The sequence below is a fragment of the Solanum pennellii genome, chromosome 2, assembly GCF_001406875.1.
Source record: "Solanum pennellii chromosome 2, SPENNV200".
NCBI lineage: Eukaryota > Viridiplantae > Streptophyta > Magnoliopsida > Solanales > Solanaceae > Solanum > Solanum pennellii.
In genome coordinates this window covers 30,265,081-30,276,230 of record NC_028638.1, presented here as the reverse complement: position 1 = coordinate 30,276,230, position 11,150 = coordinate 30,265,081, and the positions used below count along the sequence as shown (strand labels likewise).

General features: G+C 30.1%; 1 pseudogene; it reads left to right on the top strand.

Annotated features, from left to right (window-relative positions):
• Positions 1-1,935: 1,935 nt before the first annotated feature.
• The window catches only part of LOC107009867, a 20,918-nt pseudogene continuing 11,703 nt past the window's right edge, over positions 1,936-11,150 (top strand).

The following is an 11,150-nucleotide window of genomic DNA, read 5'->3' as shown; positions in this document are numbered from 1 at the left end:
ATTTAATTCATATATAATCAGTTGACTGCATTTTTATAAGAATAAAATAATTAATAACCATAAGATATATTGCTTATTTTTTGGATTTTTTTTAGATACGATGAATCACTAAAAGAAGCTTACTTTTTTCTTTGACTAGAAAGTATCTGTTGTCCGCAAAACATATCAACAATAGTTTTACTAATTTTCAAAAAACATGTCTCATCAAGTGTGATTATATTAATCCAAATAATAGATTGTGTGGTTAAATTCGGATGGTCAAAAATATATTTTTTTAAAAAAAAGAAAATTGCTTTTGAAATTTTAAAGAAGTATTTAATCATTTTTTTTGGAAAAAAATAAGTGTTTTCTAGAAAACCATAAGGCTGAAAAACTTGAAATTTTAAAAGAAGTATTTAATCAATTCTTTAATAATTATATTTTTTTTCAATAAATCACTCACTTTAACTCTAATTTTGCCAGAAAAATCATTCATTTCAACTCATACCACAATTTTCTTCATCTTCTCCGCCAAAAAACACCCAACTCATCACCACCATAACCCTACCTCCACAACGTTGTTCCCTCTTCTTTTCTGAAAAACTAGTACCCACCAAACAACCACACACAAAAAAAACACATCCAAAACTTCAAATCAATCATCAACAAACACCGAATGAGACCCCTTTTCCTTATCCCTTTTTTATTTAATTTTTAATTTATTTTGCAGGTATTCTGGCAAGCTTACAGCTTCTGTCACGATTCTGATGACGTTTCAATGAGTTCCGCACTTTCAGATTTGAACAACTAACAAATAACCACAACGATCAACACCATCGGACTATCGTCGTTCTGATGCTTTGAGGTTGTGAAGGTTAAGGATGGTTATCATATTTTATTGCTTTTTAACATTTTAATTTTCCTAAGTCGCGTGTTATTTTTTTCTTTTTTTTTTGTTATTTTTCGTCATTTTAATTTTAAGGGTGAATAGATTAATTTGTAAGTAGTTTAGATATGTAATATATCGACATGATAATTCAAGGGAGTAACTGAATTTTCTAGACAAATTCAAAGAAAATCTATGCTTTTTTCTAATTTAAGTATGATAAAGCGTGAGGGGAAAACCTCATGATTTGAGTTGTATAAGTGCAAAGTTGCATGTGGTCTTAGGAGGGAGTGCTAGTACGAAGAATCCCATTAAAGTGCTAGTATTTAGAAATCAAGGTAGGTTTAGAAAAAACAAAGTGGAAACTTTGTAAGTTAAAAAAATATCTACTTAAAACTTATTAAAATTGCTCTTTTGGACTTGAAATGTTTACTAATTTCGTGGTGCTCATTGAAAAATCTGAAAAAACTTGTGGTTGTTCCCAATATTTTTAATTTGGGAAATTCTAACTGATTGTCGATTTATTGTCTAAAGATATTTTTTTTATGTAAAAATTATTGAAAAAGATGATTTTAGATCTCAAAATAAAACATACTTACTTATATCTAGGTTCATTTAATTATACTTTTTGATGAATATTTAATACGTTAATTATTGGAACATATTTCTGATGATAATTAAATGTCCTAAATAGTCTTGTTTGACCTTTTTCCTAACTTCTGGCTATTTATAACACAAATACATTGATTATGAGTCATTTCTTTATAACAATACTAAATTAAATTGTAAATGTTACTTTATTTCCATTGATTTGTTACATTGAAAATAGATTTTTCTAACCAATATTTACATCCTATATATGTTTTTTTTGCTTGTGTTTGGCAGTAGAAGATTGAAAGACACACTTCAAGCTATGAGAATTTTCTAAAATGTTCGTGACAGTATTTTTCAGTAAGATTTCCAAAAATTTTAAGAATATTTCATATACTTTATTTTCTTGCGAAAAATACTACTAAATCAGTAAAATCAATAAGGTTGATAATAACTATGGCCTTCTTGTTGTAAAATCAATGGGTAATCTGATATGTACAAGGAAGCCAAATGACAATACTCCATGTAAGTTTTCAACTGGGAGAATAATTGGACTTCCTGTGTTCATGAAGAAGGTATGTGACAATACTATATATTTAAAGTTTTTAATATATTTGTGTGTGGAAAATTGAGCGAATAGATTTCTCCAATTTGGAGAAATGATAATTCCGCTAAGGAAAAACTTGACTAAGCAGCAGATGATATATTTGTGTGGATTTTTAAAGTTAATCTTGTGGGGTTGTGACTAATATGTAAAAGATGGAATGTTAGATTTGGATGGTATCGAGTATATTTGCGCATTACACCCAAGTTGAAGAAAACAATGATTTATATATATCAAGGATTCTAGAACTACTTATGTTCTTAGAATAGAAAGTTCGCATATGGAAAATATTGATATTATCTAAGGTGGTATTTATGATTTACTATTCGAGTCAATGATCCTTATGAAAGTATGATTTAAAGGTGAAACATTTTATTTGAGTTAGATAAAATTTAACAAAATGGTTAAAATGATTTATCAACAAATGAAAATTCTATGTAAAAAATAACTTAGAAACCCTTTAAAAATCTAACCCTCAAATTCTAATCAACACATAAATAATGCAATCTTAGGAGAAGAACAAAAATACACATAATTAAAGAGGGATAACATATATGTTAACACATAATATTAGATATAGCAAGAAATAAAAATTATAACTCGAAAAATAAACTTAGAAAGCCTTAAAGCTATCAGTTGATAGCGAATCCTAAAGCATAAAGAAAACAACTTATACTTAGCAAGAGATGAAATTTTTTTAGTCGAGCAATGACATAGAAATACTTTAAAAAATTGAACCCCAAACCCTAATAAACACATAAATATTTTAAACCTTACAAGAGAGGAACAAAATTACAAATAGTCGACTAGAGATAATTAAAAAAGGACATATTTTACAATATTTAAAGTAGCCAAGAGATGATATTAGTCTCTGGTGACAGAATGCTTTGTTAAATGCTTATTGTTTGATAGAATGCTTTATAGATCATTAACTTATAACAATTGTATTGAGTGGCTAAGCTATCACATATGGGTTGCTTTTGATGCATAAATTTGTGTTGAAATTGAATATTCTAAGAAATTACATGTTTGTGTTTTTTGAGCATCCAAGACTATTCTTTTGATATTCTTGACACTTATAAAAATAATACTAGATGTGAAAATTATTATTGTGTCACATTTGTGTATATCTTCTCTACATATATAAAGAAAAACAAATTAAAGAGATGACGTTTTTGACATTTTAATTTATAAATTTGTATTTACATACCAAATTGAAAATTTTAATCTCTCTATTATGAAATATTTGAAAGTGTAGATGTGTTTTGTTAAGGTTGTGTTACATAATCGTAAGAAAAAAAATTAGAATCTAAGTTTTCTAATTTGTATGTTATTAAATGCTGCATATACATAATTGTGTTACTCAATTGTGATGTGATTGAATGTAAAGTTAGAGTGGAAAAATATATTAATGATTTTTAAAATTTATTATATTTCTCATGTTCTTGTTGAGATATTGCATATTGATGCATTATTTATGAATGAAATAATTGTTGATACATGAGAGGTGCCACAAGTATAGTATCAAATAAATTTAATATTTTGTTGTACTAGAACTCTAGAAGGGTAAAATGATGCAATATGAATCTCAAAATTCGCTAGTAATGATGAGTTATTATTGATGACGGTGCCAAAACATAAAAGACAACTAAATTAGAGTTAGTTGATGTACTGGAGTTGATAAGTGATCAGACTAAATGGTTAAAATAACTCTTAGTGTGTATTCTAGATGGAATAAAACTAAATTTTCTATGGTAAAACTAGATACATGTGTTTAAGACGTAATGTGATAAAAGAACTGTTGTGAGATTAAACAACGAAAAGTGCATGGACTATTAGTGCAAAATCACAATAACGACTAAGATTGAGCGGATATAATGTGATGAGATACTTGACTTACAAAAGAATTATTGATTGATAGAAGTTGTAAACTTCACTAATTGTTCTGTAAGTGTAATCTTATTTACCTATCAAAATAAAAGAAGATAATACAAATTATGTTCGAATAGGCTATATCATACGTAGGAAAAAGGTGTACTTGTTGGTAATGGGCACTCAATTGAGTGTTGTAGAGGAGTAGTTCTTATAACTAACACCAAAAATTACTTCCGATTTGAACCTGAAAGTGAGGTTGAAAGCTTGATGTAACAACTTTTAGGTTGTGGTTTCAAAGAACATGTTTGTGGTAGGTAGTATTGGAAAGTTCGTTTGAGAACTATGCCTCAATGCCTTAAATATAATAGCAAAGGTAGTACAACATGGACATGAGGTGCACACACGTCATGATTTCAAACTCTGTTGTGAATCGGGTTTAGTATTTAAGTAAAGAAGGATGGAACGTGACTCATTATCCAGTGAGATTTCGAGACAAAAACAACAGATTTATCGGTTAAAAAACAGGTTTAGAAGTTTTGACTTCAACTCATGTTATCCACTCTATAATATGACCGAGAAGAACTGTTGTTATACCCGAAGTTACAACGGTTGCACCTTCTTTTAAATCTTGTTTAGAGATACATTAATTGAAGAAGCATTGGCAAGAATTGCATAGTAAGGTGAATTAAATTGAATACTATCTTGCAATACTTGAAAAGGAAAAATAATCTAAATACACATCTTATTTTACCATAATCTCTAAAATTCTTTACCATTTAAAAATATTTTAAAAATCTCTTCTCGAGTACATCACTTTCCTCTCGATGATACATTATATCCCCTGTCAAATACACCGCCCCCTGATACATTCTCACCTATGTATCCGGATATCTGCTGATGTATCTGTAAGTCAAGTGATGTATTAGGATGTCATATCCCCTCTTTGATACATCCCTACACTCGCAGATACATCCCTCACCTATGTATTTGAAAGTCGAGTAATGTATAAGGAAGTTAAGTAATGTATCCAAAACCCATAAATTTTAAGAGATTTTGTAATTTTTTTAAATATAGGAAAATTATGTAATTAGCTCTTAACAGTATGAGATTTAAGTAACTTATGCATATTTATAACCTTATTGTTTTTCTTGATGTTTGAGCAGAATATCAATACTTTGATATGTCCATTGGACTACAAGAACTACAAGGTTGTAATAAAGACTGTAGATGCATAGGATTCCTTTAAGGACGGGTCGATTGTTTTGGTGACGGGATGTTTAACAGGGGATAGATAAGTTAAAAAGGAAATCCACCTCGACATTTTTCCTTGCTCTACAAGACAAGGGTTATTTTGTTTTAAATGATGTTTTTAGGTATGTAGAAGAAAACAAGACTGATACCGTCTCAGAAATGACTAATGGAACTGAGGATGTCTACTTAGAGGTTTCAACCCATTGATCCAAGTTGGATCTCTCTTCTAAATCAAAAAGTGTAGTTGTTCTTGTTTTCTCTTAAAATTTTTTACTATCTTCATATTGAATCCAAAACCTACTCATGTCGTTGATCCTCCAAATCTCGGCCAAGTTGGCTCACATGTAGAAGAAGTTCAACATGTTGAGGAAACGGCCAACGACTCTTTGGAAGATGGGAGACATGTTGGTGATGAAAGATAGATTGTTGTGGAAATTGAATCTCGTTACAATGAGGATCAGAACCCAGCAAATACAGAATCCGCTAATTCTGTTGCCCAAGAGGATTCTCCAAAGATGTCATATGCATCAATCGTCACTTCACAAAAAAGAAAGGGCCATCCAAATTCTAGGTCCCCAAAATACTTCCAGAATGTCTCCTCGAAAGGCTGTAAAACAGCCGGTTGCTGCAGTAGCACAAACTACAGCTCTTGAAGCATCAAATACTACAGCCCCTGGCGGAATTAATGAACCTGAAACTAATGATACGGAACATGAATGTATAATTTGTTTGAAACTTGCCTGAAATATACTCATTACTTCCATTATGTGATGGACACATCTATATGTGACAAAATAAATGAAACAGGCATGTCATATTTAATTTTGAGCAAATGAAGTAGCATAATAAGTAAATGTGGTTCGCTCTAGATGTTGGGTTATTTGATCTACTAGCATTGTTATGCTTATTCTGCTTTAGACTTTCTTATTATTTACGGTCCCAGTAAGAGTACATAGTCATCTGATTTACTTTGATTTTAATTAAAATTTAAAATTTAAGTAAAATTAGATGACAATGTGCTCTTGCACGGACTGTCAGTAATGAGTTTTTTTCAGACAGGATTCAAGATATTATACCCTCATCTTAAGCATAATTATCTTTAGGTACATCGGTTCCACTAGGGGTAGTAGGATTTGATGCTTCAGGAGCTGCAGTTTGTGCTACTTCAGCAACCGTCTGCTTTACAGCCTTCGGAGGAGCCATTCTGCAAGTATTGGTGGGTGCATAGATTTTGGTTGGCCCTTTCTTTGTTTGTGAACTGATGGATATGACTTCTTTGGAGCATCTTCTTGGGCAACAGAATTAGCTGATTCTGTATTTGTAGGGTGCTAGTTCTCGTTGAAATGTTATTCAGTCTCCACAACAATCACTCTTTCATCAGCAACTTGTCTCCCATCTTCCAAAGAGTCACTGGCTTTTTCCTCAACATGTTGAACTTCTTCTGCAGGTGAGCCAGCTTGGTCGAGATTTGGAGGATCAAACACATGAGTAGGTTTTGTATTCAAAATGGAAATGGTAAAATATTTTAAGAGGATACAAGAACAAGTATATTTATTAAATTAGAAAAGAGATCCAACCTGGATCGCGGGTCAAAACCTCTGACTGCGTATCATTAGTTTCATTAACCACTTCTGAGATGGTATCAATCTCATTTTCTTCGACATACCTAAAAACATCATTCAAAACAAAAATAACCCTTGCCCTGTGGAGCAAGGAAAAATGTCTTCGCGATTTTCCTTTTTAACTTATCCCTTCCGGTTAAGCATCTAATTACCAAAACAACCACCCCATTCTATGCAATGTTTATTTGAGGTTTAGTTACAAGCAATTGTTGCTTCCAATTGCACAAGTGTACATGGTCGTGTAAGTAATACAGTGGCTCTTAAAAGAACAAGTTTATCGATTCCAAAGGACTTGTTAATTAACTATTTTTACTAATTATTCTAGTCTAATTATTTATTTAAGAGTGCCAAAGAAAAAGAATGCAGAAATAAAATAATAAATTACTTACGATAGTAGGAAAATCCCAGGGCTGCAACATATATTGGATTTTATGTATCATATTTCTGGCATAGAACTAATTTTAACTGTCAAGTTACTCGTTTATAGGGTTAATTATATGAGTCGGGCTACAGACTTCTCGTCGCCTACTCCAATTAGATACCTAACTACTTCGTTGAGCAGAGATAAGTAAACAAAATTGGCGAGCATTTATATTTCATCCTATTTCATAACCAAGCAAGTTGTTCGTTCGAGCGTCACTCCTAAACACAAATCACCTCAATCTAATGGGTCGGTCGATCTCTTTATATTCTCTGGTCTATTTAAGCTCTCCTCTCTCGATTTTAAGATTAGACAATAGATTTGTCTCATAATGATCAGACATGAATACTAAAATAAGAATATAGAAGTAACTTATAATGACAACCAAAAATTAATTCAAAACGCAATTAATAATCAACATTCAATCCATAGCTACAGCCCCATAACAAATTCAGCGAGGGTCAGAAAATTACCATGACAAAGACAAACTACCTTCACTTTTCCTCCATTGCATCCACTCCTCCTCAGTCTTTATTGGTGGTAACGATGCCATCATGTTAACAGAAAATGGATCAGTGATTTACCTCCATTCCATTTAAGTCTCCATTGGAGGCATGGGAGATGTCCTCATAACACAAAATGGATCATTGATTTGCCTCCACTCAATCTCAGTCCCCACTAGCGGCAACGTAGCTGCCTTCATAATTGGAAATGAATTATTACATTGCCTCCACTCCATTTCAGTATTCATTCTACGCTCCACTCGATTTCAGTCCCCATTCTTCGCCTCCAATCCAATTCAGCCTCCAACCTTTGCCTCCACTCGATTTCAATATCCATCGGAAATGAAGACATCCTAGTAACAGAAAATGGATCATTTCTTTGCCTCAAGTACTCTACTTCAGACTCCATCGGCAACGAAGACCTCTTGTTAACACAGAAAATGGATAATTTTGTTACCTTTACTCCATTTCAATATCCATCGGCGGCAATGAATACATCCTGATAACAGAAAATGGATAATTCCTTTACCTCCAGTACTCCATTTAGTCTCCACCGGCAATGAATATGACTTCATAATTGAAAACGGATTATTCTGTTGCCTCCACTCAGCCTCAGTCTCCATAGGCAACAAAGCACGCCTGATGACTGAAAATTGAAAATAATTCACATATGTATTACTGTTATTATAAGAATGCTCATCGTTAACTATTGACGAAGAACGGTTCGGTATCTTGGATTTTTTCGAAGAAGCCCTAAAGTCACTGAGCCCTAACGTTAGCTCTATACTTACATCCTCTACAATCCTTTTTCCTTTGGCTTGATAATTAGCTCTCTCCATGTGAGCAAAAACTAAAAAAATAAGAAAGTTATTGAATTACTCTCCATAATAGCAAAAATTAAAAAAATTAGAAAGTTATTGAATTACAAACTAAATAAACTTAATAGGATAAAAACCTCTATGGAAGTATGAAATTCACTTTTATTGATGAATGCTGGGAGAAACCTTCAGTCAATTGCGAGATTCTAAAAGGAAAAAATTGAGGTGTGAAAGTGGAAAAAACGTGAAGCGGTATTTCTTTTTCGTGGGTGTAAGTGAAAATGAAGAAATAGCTCCTTGTCACGTGGTTAAGAAGGTACTTGGGAAATTGATCTAAAAAACACAATTTAGCTAGAATCTAAATAAGAAGTAACTGACTGAAAATGACACTTGTCCGTTATAATTATCTACTGAGAAACAGAATGGAACTTGACACGTGTCTGGAAAATCACTGCATAAAAATTTGCGAAAAGTTTTCAGTTTCACACTACAAATGTAAAAATATTATTCATGCATTTCAATGTTTTTTAGGCAAATTTTATTAAATGTTGTATCATCTGATTGTTTTTTGGAAAATTTTTATTAGATTTCATATTATCAGATTATTCTAACTTTCTGTATTAATGATTTTTTTAAAAAAATTTTCATACTTTAAAATAAATAAATTGTTTAAAATTTATGATAACTGTTGATTTGTTTTCTTCATATAGACTCCAGGAAGTAGTGTCGGATCCAACATTTTAATAAGTGGGTTAAAAATCTGAAAAAATATTTAGCAAAAGGGAGTTCAATATCTATTATATGTAAATAAAAGATTATTTTAATCATATATAAATCACACAACAGGGAATAATAAATATATCTATTATCCACAATGGTTTGGAGTTAACAAGTATACAATTATTTGAGTTATATTTTTCAGTTTAAATAATTGTGTAACTTACATAAATACCACGGTGTAAAACCTTAATTACCTCCTATCCCTATTATTTTTTGTAATTACATAAATCTCATATTCTTTAGGCATTTTAGATACATAATTAAGAAACCATATACATTATTGTTGATACATTATGTATCAGTCTGTTGCACTTATTAAGGAAAAAATTTGTAAAATCAATTTAAAATCTGATAGTATCCATTTGTTTCTCTAATAAAGGGGAAAAGCTGAAAATTAAATTAAGATTTCATAAATTATGTTATTTTATTAAAATTTTTGTCATAATTCAAAATCCTATAGTGTAACAATTCAAAAAAATATAAAAAATATTTCTTCTTGTTGTCCATCATTCTCTTTGTTTCCTAAAAAACTTTGTCGAAATTTTGAAAAGCGAAGTGAGTTATGAAGGATTGTATGGAATTGTTGTTGGACAAACAATTTTTTTTGTGAATCTTCAAGTTCATCGAATATCTTTTCGATTTTTGTTCAAGTATGTCGAAAATTTTGAGATTCAAAATTCTTCTCAATATCATTGAAGATCTTTTCCATTTTAATTCAAAATTGTTGAAAATATTGAATTTCATAATTATTCTCCTAGTTCATTGAAGATTCTTTCAATTTTGATTAAAAATTATCAAAATTTTTGAGAAGATACATCGTGAAGATCCTTTCAATTTAAATTGATAAGTGTTGTATTTCTACTAGGTACACTAAATAAGAAAGTGTTGCCCATAAGATTTTAGGTTTGAGATTGATACATATTTATTAGGTAATTGTTATGTATGTGATACATTTATTATAAATTCAAATTTACGTATCATAACAAAAAACAATTAGTGCATAATACATTATTATTTAAATATTTTATTTTGTTTGAGATCATGTAGATCCTTTTGATTCAAATTGATAAATGTTGTATTTCTACAAGATACATTAAATAAGTAAGTTTTGCCCATAAGATTTTAAGTTTGAGATTTATACATTATTGTTTTGTAATTGTTATGTATCAGACACGTTTAGTATAAATTTGAATTTACATATCATAACTAAAAAAGTGTATGATACATTATTGTTTATGTCTCTTATTTTGTTTGAGAAATACTACATTTTAAAATTAAAAAATATACATTATAATAATTGTTTGAGATAGATATATTATTGTTTGGTAATAGTTCTGTATTATTTAGTATAAATTTGAATTTACGTATCATAACTAAAAATACTATGTATGATAAACTATATTTATGTATCTTATTTTGTTTGAGAAATAATTTTGAAATTAAAAAGAAATATACAATATACATGTAATTGTTTCAAAATAGCCTCTTTTTGGTGTGTGTAATAAATACACAAAGTTTATATATCAAATATATTTATATTGAACGTGATATACACTAATCAAAGATTCAACAACATTAGAGTTATGTATCAAAATCTTAATATGAACATTATACATTACATAAAACAATAGTTATTGCAGCAGTGATGTATCAGATCAATGATAACACTAACAAAGACTAATTTAAGACTCAAAATAAACGATATATATTAAAAATATGCATCTTTAATAGTGATGGTCATGCTATGGTAGATCCAACTTTTTTCTTCCTTTTTTGTGTGGATGTTTTTCAATAGTAGAAACATTAATATATATATATAT